Consider the following 12,151-nt stretch of genomic DNA (forward strand, 5'->3'; position numbering starts at 1 on the left):
ATTTTTGTTCATTTTGAGATACAGAGTCGTAAAAATAAATGAGCGCTGACAAATCTGCATTTGAGATACCAGAAATATTCAAATATATGGCTTCTTGCTAGAGATGAACCTTTATTTATGTTTGTTTGGATCACTAATTTCAGAAGCATTATAAGACAGAAAAGTGGAGGTAATGGACTTGTACCACTATTGAAATAAGCCCTTCATATTATATGACGACATGCACATTCAGCATCAGTTATGGTTGGTCAAATACTGCTGTGACTCTGAATGTATTATATTAATAAGAAGCAACATTGCCTTTTTCTCCTGAAAATATCAAGTAACGTAACAAATGTGTTTGATTCTGCTTCCAATATGACAGTTTTCGTTAATACTCCACATGCCTAGAGGACTTTGCAATGCTAACACAGCAGAACTCAGACATCTGTATAAGTGTAGAGAAATGAAAACAGTCATATGAATGCCTTACTTTGGTTCCTACACAGTTCAAGACTCGGGAGAAAAGTTTTACACCTGGTGTTCTACATGGCAACTTCACACGCAAGAACTTTTTGCCGACACTAATACCACCTACATAAGTAAACTTTTCCTGTGTTATTTTCAAGTAATGCACTTAAGCTATTCCTGATTTAACTGGAAGATCTGTACTTACCACTTTCATATCGACAGCCTCAAAATGCATATTGTAGACTTCGGGATATGTTACAGATCAGTGTCACACCAAGATTGTGGAGAAAGGGGGGGGGGGGGGGCGGCATGTCACTCTCCAACAAGTGTTTACCAATAAGTAAGTGGCGGAAAATTATGGGTATAGGACGGCTTAAACATGTGGAAAATGAGATTTTTATTATTCACTCACTGTATTTGACATTTATTATTCCTTTAAAATCGCACAACAAATTCAATAAAACGCAGTTTAATCATTCACACACTTATTTCACGCCCGCATCTCGTCGTCGTGAGGTAGCGCTCTCGCTTCCCACGCCCGGGTTCCCGGGTTCGATTCCCGGCGGGGTCAGGGATTTTCTCTGCCTCGTGATGGCTGGGTGTTGTGTGATGTCCTTAGGTTAGTTAGGTTTAAGTAGTTCTAAGTTCTAGGGGACTGATGACCGTAGATGTTAAGTCCCATAGTGCTCAGAGCCATTTGAACCATTTGAACTTATTTCACAATTACTTCACTTTTAAACTGTAAATCCTCTAAGAGCTGTCTTGAATCTTCGCGAGTCTCTCTCAAAAACAGCCTTGATGTGGATAGATACGTACAGCAACCAGTAATCAGAGTCAGAACTGTGTCTGCAAAAACACAAGGATTATTAAACAATTTTTGCTGTCATTAATTACTAGCAATATAATTGACAGAGTAGATTGCTAATATTTGCTATAATAAATATCACATTTGCAAGAACGATCTCACTGAAGTAATTAAGTCCATCGAAACGCTTAGAAACTAACCTCTCGTCTGACGAAAACGGTCTAAAGACGCAGTGGCAATTTTTTCAGATCTGTTGACAATGATATTTTGAGTTATCACTTTACTGAGTGACTGAAATGTAGTTCAGGTACCTGTGAACATAACAATACGTTAGAATTCATTTTCTAAATACGAACTATTACGGTACTGTACGTCTACTTACATATTAATTACACTATTAATATTTTCACAGTTGTTTCTTTAATACAAAATTAAAGCCAACGGAAGAAAAAACGTAAAACATACTTGCCAATGACAGGTTTGTTGAGATGCAATTTTCTGTGTTGACAGATGTAACTTTTTCATACGGTGGTAAGTCGCAGAAATCGCAGAAGTAGCAGAAGTCGCAGAAATCGCAGAAGTAGCAGAAGTCACAGAAATCGCAGAAGTAGCAGAAGTCACAGAAATCGCGGAAGTAGCAGAAATCGCAGAAATAGCAGTGGCGGAGGGATACACGACCTATGTTCCTTAACTGCGACAAATCACAGTTAAGAATAACAGATACTGAAAAGTAGCATTCACAGAAATCACTGATATCGGAAAATCGCAGTTTAGCCCATCACTACTTACTACTGACTTCCTACGAACGCTAAAGTGTGGTCTCTCCTGCCAACAATGCTTTCTGGTGCAGACAATCCCTGCTACCATTACAAAATGTATCAATGCGTGGTCTTTCCCGCTATTTTCTTAAAATGTATCCGTCCGCGGTTTCTCCCTCCCTTTTTAAAGTTATATCAACAATACTTTGGTGCAGATATTCCCTGCTACCACAATTATTTACAACATGACAAATACTAATTATTCCTACTTAATCCTATTAATAAAATATAAACATCTTTCATAAATTGTGGTTTGAAAATAGACAATATAAATATACACGGACAATAGACAATATAAATATCACGTCTTACAACTATTTCATCTCCAGAAGCTACTCATTCTTCTTCTACTCTTTTTCTTTCCCCTGTTCTTGTCAATCGATCCCTAATGCTCTCTCTGAAACTCTCTACAGCCTCTGGTTCTTTCAGATTATCCAGGTCCCATCTTCTTAAATTCGTACCTTTTGGCAGTTTCTTGATTTTTAGTCTACAGGTCATTACCAATAAATTGTGGTCAGAGTCCGCATCTGCCCCTGGAAATGTCTTATAACTTAAACCTGGTTCCTAACTCTCTGTCTCACCATAATATAATCTACCTGAAACCTTCCAGTGTCTCCAGGCCTCTTCCATGTATAAAACTTTATTTCATGGTTCTTGAACCAAGTGTTAGCTATGATTAAGTTATGCTTTGTGGAAAATTCTACCAGGCGGCTTCCTCTTTCATTCCTTACCCGCAGTCCATATTCATTTACTACGTTTCCTTCTCTGGGTACCTCGAAGCTGGCGAAATGTTCGTCACGTGGTATTGTCAACTCAAATGAAAAAAATTACGTTTTTCAACACTGCCTTAATGCCGAAGATGGTTACAGATGCGCTTACTGTTTTCAAGGGAGAAAAATTCTAATGAACTTGAATTTTTTAGATGGTATGTCCCACTTATTGTAAGGAAATAGTCTACGTACTTGAACTGAGATGTACTTCAAGTGGATTGAAACGCTTATCACTGTGATTATGCGAATATGCTGGAGCTTGCCTGTAAATAGGCGTAAGTAAACAAAACATCAGACATTCGCCGGGGTAGTGTAGGAGAATCGTAGTATTTGGTAGCATCAGTGCCCACATTATTTCAGGTGTTGCCTAAATAGTAGGGTTTTTTAAAGACAGCTGTCTAACTACCGGATGTTAGACGCCCATGATGACCTATTAGCAGGACAAACGAAGACAGCTCATGGTAAAACCAGGATATGTGGCAATTCTGCCACAGTTGGCAGACTGTCATCACAATTAAATATTTATGAAAACTTAAGTATTGGTGAGATCATCGCAGCGTTTAGCGAATCCGAAAGTATACGACGATAAAGTTTGTCTCCTTTAATCCTACGGACTTCTTTCCAGCAAGCTTCAGTCATGAACACTTGACAAGGATTTATTCGTTTACGCAGCTGTATCACAAATATTTCGTTCACGCTTCATACACGAGTACAATGAGTGAGAAGCAAAAGTATTTGACAGAAAAGCCCTGTCTAATTGCAGAGATGCCTTGCCCTAGATTCAAAATCTAATTTTAATTCCTTTAGCGTAATGCTTGGCAGTTCGATCTGGCTCAGATATTTTGCTTGGCCATCTAGAGAGCGTTCAGTAGTCTGACTTAACATATCATATATCCGAGTGCTTTCAAAACGGTCACAACAACTAAAGTGAGGCAAGTCACATTGTCACAGCTAAACGAACTCTACCGTTGGTAGCAAGTCTCTAGCATACGTTTTTAAGTTATCGGATGCAAACTGACGTTCAAATCTGAAGATAAATGAAGTCCGATTTTACGCCAGAGGAGATAAGTTCTGCGCGTTCAGCTGCAATGCGTTTTTATTTACTTCGGATAGTGTGTTTTCTTGGCAAGACACTCCCGGTTAAAACAAAAGCCGCTCTCTCCTCTTTCCCTTCTCCGCCACTGGGCAGCAGCGCCCCTGCCAGCTGGCGAGCTGTGCGTGCGGGGAGCGCAGCGTCTTCGCTTTCCGTGCCGGCCTCTGACGTCATTATTCACTCCATTGTAGTCTGGAGAACATCCAGCGCCTTCCTCCTGCTGAGTGGATAGTAAGACAAATCATTTATCTCTGACTGCCCCAGAGATACCGGCTGTCGTAAAAGGGGGGTTGGTGCCGCCGGGAACGAGGTACAGGAGAAATGTTCTCGCGAGGGTAGCGTCAACAATGAAACGAACAACAACGGAGGGAAACATTTACTTATTCCTTTTCACCCCCACACCACAGAAACTGAGTAATTACATTTTCCACGACCACCAGTCTACGCTTCCCGCTCCCCCGAATATCTGAATTCGTAATTTAGTGTTCGTATAACTGTGTTAACTGGTATCGCCATTTCTGTAATACAGTAATCATCATTATCATCTACATCAAGGATTGAGACATTAGGTCCGTTCCGCCTCCGTCAAAATTGATTAAGCCATCTCTTCATTTATCTTCGTAAAAGTCTTCTTCCTCTTGGTTTATATTGTTTTATGACTTTAGTGATTCTTCCATCTGGCATACTCTCTGTATGTTCTTTCCACATGAACTGATATTATTTCAATTATATTCAGTTAAGCTCGGATGTCATCATTTCTTATTTTATCGGTCGATGTATGTGCATCCATGTGTATAAGGAAGTTCATTTTGCTTTCTTCTATTCTCTTTTCATCTATGTATTTAAGCGTCGTTTTCGCATTCATAGAGCAGTGCAGGTACAGCCATAACGCTACAGAACACTGATAGAGCATCTCTGTGGACTTTCTTTCCATAGAAACAATTAAATATCTCTAATTTTCCTGTAGTTAATTGTTTGCCCTGTATGTAATCGGAACCCTCAATATATAAGGCTTTTAATTTGCTCTACGATGTGCTTGTCAATTTCCGTCTTACCTCGCGTGGTCTGGGATCCTAAAAATGCTATTGATTTTCTTTCTTTGTGATGCAGACGTTCAGATTGTATTCTGTGGCTGTTTTACTTTAATTAAAAGCAGCTTCTTGCAACTTATTTTCATTATGACTAAAAATTAGTTGGTATTATCAATGTACATATGTATTAAAAAGAGTGGGTCAGACGGGACACCATTGTCTAACTACCAGCCATAATATGTCTGTTGCCTGCTATTTTTATTTGTATTTCGTTATTAATATTTAAACTCTGCACAGTTGAGATGGAAATCTTCTTTTCTCTAAATTTCTCACACTTTGTTTGGATTTATTTTATCGAACGTCTTTTCGTGGTCAGTGAATAGAAGAAATGTTGGTAAACTGAATTCATAGTGTTTTTCTGCCGGTTGTGTTTGGGAGAAGATACAACTTGAACATGCTCTCCCTTTTCGAATACCATGTTGAGCATCTAATAACATAGTTTCAGTACTGGCAATAGTCGTTTTATTTAAATTTCAGCATGCAGTTTATAACATGAATTCAGAAGGTCTATAAGTCTGCAGTTCTGACCTTCATGTCTATTTTCTTTCCTTTAATTGGATATATCTCGGCTACGCTCGATTCTTAGCTATATAGCCCCATATTCATAAAATCGAGTAGTCTTCTTTTTACAATATCTGATCCATATTTCACCAGTTCTGTATTGGTTTTGTCATATTCTGGAGCCCTCCCGTAGTTCTTCTAATGCTTATTAACTCTAGATTCCTGTCTAGTTCAGAGGCAACCACCTGCGTATCTCGCACAGTCGGCCTGAGTGTTTTATAGAATTGTAACCAGTTACATTCCTGTCCTTACCTTATTTGTCTGTCATTATTTTGTATAGTTTCGTCTTAGATTCTTCTTACGTCTATATCATAGTCGTGTGTTACAGTACACTCGTCACCACAGGAATGTGAAAAATTATGTGGAGGAACGTGGCATATCCAGATTCAATTTCGGACCTCTTCTGCAATGAGTATGAAGGTTGTAGGGTACTCGCAATGCCGTAATCCTCTATTCTTTTGGAAATTTCAATCCTTCCGTTACTCTTTACCTTTCCAGCAAGAATGTTGTTTTTTAGAGTACAGGACTAATAGCTGAAATGTAGGAATTCGCACACAAGCCTCATGATAAGGAAGGAATAAAAGAGTGTAGTAAATATTAATCTCAAGTGGCTGCAAAACTGACAATCCTGAGTGGCTGAGAGTCAACAGCATACTCGACATTCAAAAGTGAGCACAATTTTGAAATCCCATAGTCCTACTTGTGACGGTGGTATATATTACGCTTCACCCTGAAACGTAGCATCTGTATCATGAGATACAATATAGATGCGATCGTGCACCAACAACATAGCCGTGAATATAAATGCTGCCACCCGGTGTACAAATGGCCGTCTAATGCCAGACATTGTTAGCACTGTGGAGACGGCTCGGATACGGTGAAGGAAATATTCATTACCACTTCTCGTGTCATTCACGTAGCACAACCTCCTTCCTTAATACTGTTTCAGTTCGCTATCTCCTAGAGCACATTAAAGAGACCAAATTGGGAATCAGTTGCGAAGTGTGAATTATAATGATTTTTACTGTTTATACACCACATCCAATGGTATTACGAGCTAGGCAAAAATGTCTGGCAGAATACAGAAAAAAAATTTGAACGTCATAGATGACACATGACTACCTGACTGGAGAAAAAACTATTAGATCACATATTATTGGGAAATAACGTGGAGTGTATTTCGCCTTTATGACAGCTTAAACTCTGCTGGAGACGATTTCAGTGAGGTATTGAAATGTTTGCGGAAGATTGGCAGCCCATTCTTCCTGGAGTCTGAAACCAGGGAAGGTACTAGTGTTGAACGCTGGGGCTTGGAGCGAAGTCGACATTGTAACTCATCTCGAATTTGTTCCACTGGACTCAGGCTCAGGGAAGTTACTGTTGGCAAAAATGCCTCTCAGATGTTATTTCATACAATTGTGGCCTCCGAACTGTTTCACTATAGTACGCATCACACAATGCTGTAAAAGATGTTCAAATCGTTTAGAACTTAGCGTTTCCTTACGTGCAGTGAGGGGCCCACGTAACCATGACAAACACCGCCATACCGTAACACTTCCTTCACCGCACTTCACTGTTGGCTCTACACAAGATAACAGGTAATGAATTTAAGGTATTCGCCAAACCTACACAACTACATAGGCGTGCCACTGGGAGCATCATGATTCATCCCTCCAAATGACTAGTTCCCATTCTTCCACAATGGCGTTGCTCTCTCTACCACCTCATGTACCACATAGCACTCAATACAGAAATGATTAATGTTGCAGCCGCTGCTCGACAATTTTCTTCTTAATCTCCTACGTGCAGTCATTAAACCAGCTGGATTGTTGGTAGCAGTTTCAAAGTTTTGAGTAGTTCATTCCGCTGATTCAAGTGATTTTGTGCAGCCACCGCCCATAAACGTACGATGAGATTAAAGAAATTATTCGGATAGTTAAGGGAAACAGTAGTTTTATTGAGAAAGGGAACTGGAATTCAATAACAGGAGTACGACGACAAGGAAAAATAGTAGGTGAATTAGGACAGGGGGAAAGGAATGAAACAAGAAGCCGCCCAGTAGAATTTTGCAAAGGACATAATTTAATCACCGCTAACACTTGGATTAAGAAACAAGAAAGAAGGCTATATACACGGAAAGTACATAGAGACACCGGCAAGCACCAGATTGATTATATCATAGTATGGCCGAGATTTCTAGACCGCATTTTAAATTGGGTAAGATTTATAGGGGCAGATGTTGACTCTGACTAAAATTTATTGGTTATAAACCATAGATTAAAATCAAAGAATCTGCAAAATTGTAGGAAATTAAGGATACGGGATCTTGATAATTTGAAAGAACCAGAGGTTGTTGAGAGTTTCGGAGGGAGTGGTAGGCAACGATTGACGAGAATAGCTGAAAGGAAATCATTAGATTTCGAATGGGTAACTATGAAGGATGAAACAGGACAGGCAGCAGTGGATATGTAAGTAGGCTGTTTATATTTTCTTATTGGCAACGTTACGTCGCGCTCTGTATGAAAATCACTGGCTGTGCTGTGTGCAGTCTGTGGCTAGTTAGCATTGTTGTCTGCCATTGTAGTGTTGGGCAGCGGCAGCTGGATGTGAACAGAGCGTAGCGTTGGCAGTTGGAGGTGAGCCGCCAGCAGTGGTGGATGTGGGAAATGAGATGGCGGATTTTTGAGTACAGAATGGATGTCATGAACTGCTATATATATTATGACTATTAAGGTAAATACATTGTTTGTTCTCTATTAAAATCTTTCATTTGCTAACTATGCCTATCAGTAGTTAGTGCCGTCCGTAGTTTGAATCTTTTATTTAGCTGGCAGTAGTGGCGCTCGCTGTACTGCAGTAGTTCGAGTAACGAAGATTTTTGTGAGGTAAGTGATTTGTGAAAGGTACAGGTTAATGTTAGTCAGGGCCATTCTTTTGCAGGGATTTTTGAAAGTCAGATTGCGTTGCGCTAAAAAATATTGTGTGTCAGTTTAAGCACAGTCACGTATACAATTCTTCAAAAGGGGACGTTTCAGATAAAATAGGTAAAAAGACAAGGCCTAGTAGGAATCCTTGGATAACACAGAAGATATTGAATTTAATTGATGATAGAAGATAATATAGAAATATGGCGAATGAAGCAAGCGAAAGGGAATACAAACTTCTAAAAAATGAGACAGACAGGAAGTGCAAAATGACTAAACAGATATGGCTATGTAAGGTTTTAGAAGCATATATCACTAGAGGAAAAATAGATACCGCCTACAGGAAAAGTAAAGAGGCCTTTGGAGAAAACAGAAGCATATGTACGAATAAGACGAGCTCAGATGGAAAACCAGCTCAAAGCAAAGAAGGGGAAGCTGATAGGTGTAAGGAGGATATTATAGAAGTGGAAGAGAACGTAGATGAAGATACGATAGGAGATATGATACTGTCAGAAGAATTTGACAGAACACAGAGAGGGAACAAGGCTCCAGACGTTCATGATATTTCGTCAGAACTACTGACAGCCTTGGGAAAGCCAGCCATGACAGAACTCTTCCATCTGGTATGCTAGACGTACGAGACAGAATGTAATAATTCCAATTCCAAAGAAAGTAGATGCTGTCAGGTGTGAATATTACTGAACTACCAGCTGAATAAGTCATGCTTGAAAAATAATAACACGAATTCTTTACAGAAGACTTGAGAAACTGATAGAACCATAACTCAGGGAAGATCAGTTTGGATTCCGGAGAAATGTAGGAGCACGCGAGCGATATTGACGCTACGATTTATAGTGGAAGATAGGTTAAAGGGAGGCAAACCTATGCTTACAGCATTTGTAGGCTTAGAAAAAGCTTTTGATAATGTTGACTGTAATACCCTCTCCGGAATTCCGAAGGCAGCAGGGGTAAAATAAAGGAAGCGGCGACTGTTTACAGCCTTCACAGAAATCAGACGGCAGTTACAAATGTCGAGGAGCATGAAAAGAAAGCAGTGGTTAACAAGGGAGTGAGAGAGGATTGTAGCCAATCTCCGATGTTATTCAAGCTGTACATCAAGCAAACAGTAAAGGAAATCTAAGAAAAATCTAGAGTAAAAATTAAAGTTGATGGAGAAGAAATAAAAACCTGGGATTGCCAATGACATTTTAATTCAGCTACAGACAACGAAGGACTGGGAAGAGCAGTTGAACGGAATGGATTAACGGTGAATAGAAGATGAACATCAAAAAAGCAATATGAGGATAACGGAATGCAGTCGAGATAAATCGTGTGATAGCAACGGAATTAGATTAGGAAACGAGATGCTAAAAGCAGTAGATGACTTTTCCTATTTGGGCAGTAAAATAAGTGATGATGGCAGAAGTAGAGAAGATATAAAAGTTAGCGTTGCCACCGCAAGCAAAGAGTTTCTGAAGAGCGGAAATTAGTCAACATCCAATATAGATATAAATGTTAGAAAGTCTTTTCTGAAAGTATTTATAAGGAATGTAGTCAGGGATGACACTGAAACACAGATATAAAAAGTTTAAACAATAAAAGAATAGAAGGTTTTGAAATGTAGTGCTACAGTAGAATGCTGAGGATAAGATGATTAGACCAGGTAACAGCTAATGAGGAGGTACAGAATGGAACTAGGGAGAAAAGAAATTTGTGACACAACCTGAATAGAAGAAGGGATCAACTGACAGGAGACATTCTGAAATATCAGGGGATCACCAATTACATATTGCAGGGAACTGTGTGTTATAAAACCCGTAGAGAGAGACCAAGAGATCAACACAATAAGGAAATTCGGTAAGTTGCAATACTTATTTGGGGATGAAGAGGCTTGCACAGGGCAGAATAGCATGGAGAGCTGCATCAAACCAGTCTTCGGACAGAAGACCATAACAACAAGTGTTAGAGTGATGAAACACAAAATATAATTTACGAAAACAGTCCTGCATTTCGAGGACGAGTGCGAGACATGACTTGAAAAATAATCTCTTGAGGTGGGGAAACCGGTCATATTATTCAACATGGCATACAGTGCCCTCATTTTTTGTGCACATTGTGTATCTACCAGACGCATCGCAATTATCAGCTTGTAGCAACAAAAGTTCGAAGATCATTGTAATTTTCCAACATTGTTATAATAACGTCTGAACATTATGGTAATGGTGTCCATGAGCTTAAATGGATGGCATTCTTTAGAGGAGATAGGCATTTATCAATACGGAAAGAGTATTCTACATTTAATGATACCAACAATTAATGGCTAGGATATCGAAGAATCTGCACATCTTCGTTCAAAGACAAATGCGTAAAGTACAGACACACATTTGGCCGTTAAAGGATTTGGATCGTACAGTCACAAAAGAATGTTATGGTTGATGAATACTTGAAGCGGATGTACATGACGGTGTCGGTGATGGCACCTGCGCACATATGGTAAACCAAGTGAAATTTGAATTGCGAAAACATGTGATGCATACTACATCGCTACTGAAGGCTGGACGGTCAAATATGATGATAAACAACTCATTTGTTAGAATTGTATTGAAACCCTGACATACGAGCACAACTCGTTGAGTGAATGAAGTATTTATTGTGTATATGCGTGGAACTGTATGACCTTTTCATCACAGTTGTATATATTTCATGCTGCTGCTGGTCGTATATTCTTTAAAGTATTACTATAATATCTTTGGAGCTGCTTCTATAAAAACAAGTATTTTAAGCTAACTTGGTTTCATTAACGTATTTTTCTTATTATTCATTCTGCCTTAAATCCCAACGATATTTTCTAAGTAGTTGCTTTTGTATCTACAAACTCTGCTTGCATAATATCTCAGCCAACAGAGCAATGACATTCGGTATTCCATCTGAAATTCCAAGTTCTACTGTTTTAATATTTACATGAGTTACGGTAACAGATGTCGGTATTACCAGCATAGATACGTTAACGCACTGTTCTGTATCATCCTGTAAGCTGTTTCCATTCTTTTCATATTCATAGCTCACAACACAATCGAGCTTTCACAAATGGCTTCCATTGAGTTAGCATGTCTACAGCAATCCATAATACAGTATACAACAAGTCCAGATTATTTGCTCTTGGATGATTTAAACAGAGGGTCCTCAGATGATGATAAGTTCAATGTATGGAGGTTCATAAATGTCCATGGAGGTCTTTTGCTAAAGATGTTGATGTCTGGAGGAAGATGAGACGAATCGTACTCTGTTCTCATCAGCCTAACGATTTATATCATTTGTCTGCATAGTTCACCGCACTCCATCTCGGTAAACTGCACTTTCGTATTACGAAATATTTTCAGTTTCCACTGTTACCTTGCAGTAATTATCTGATGCTAAACTGTCATTTACACGCTTATAACCACACGTTATTAGCATGTATGTACTGTTAAAGAGCAGAATTTTGAAGTGAACTGATGATATGATCTCAGTGTAGGGTTTATATACCTCTCCACAGCAGCATGAGGTCATACGTGTCGTCGAAGCCCTCTGAGCTTATGTGTTGTTGTGAAATTAACTTACCAGAGGGTCCTGACGCTTAAACTCTGTAGTGTAATTGTG

At 39.2% G+C, this 12,151-nt stretch overlaps 1 long non-coding RNA gene across 1 annotated transcript; it reads right to left on the reverse strand.

Annotated features, from left to right (window-relative positions):
- Window positions 1–1,160: 1,160 nt before the first annotated feature.
- Window positions 1,161–1,897, reverse strand: LOC126088560 (uncharacterized). Its single transcript, XR_007519966.1, has 3 exons — window positions 1,721–1,897; window positions 1,456–1,566; window positions 1,161–1,296 (listed from the first exon to the last, which is right to left on the reverse strand). It is a non-coding gene; the product is annotated as an uncharacterized LOC126088560 (long non-coding RNA).
- Window positions 1,898–12,151: the final 10,254 nt, after the last annotated feature.

This window comes from Schistocerca cancellata, chromosome 6 (assembly GCF_023864275.1).
Source record: "Schistocerca cancellata isolate TAMUIC-IGC-003103 chromosome 6, iqSchCanc2.1, whole genome shotgun sequence".
In the NCBI taxonomy this organism is placed as follows: domain Eukaryota; kingdom Metazoa; phylum Arthropoda; class Insecta; order Orthoptera; family Acrididae; genus Schistocerca; species Schistocerca cancellata.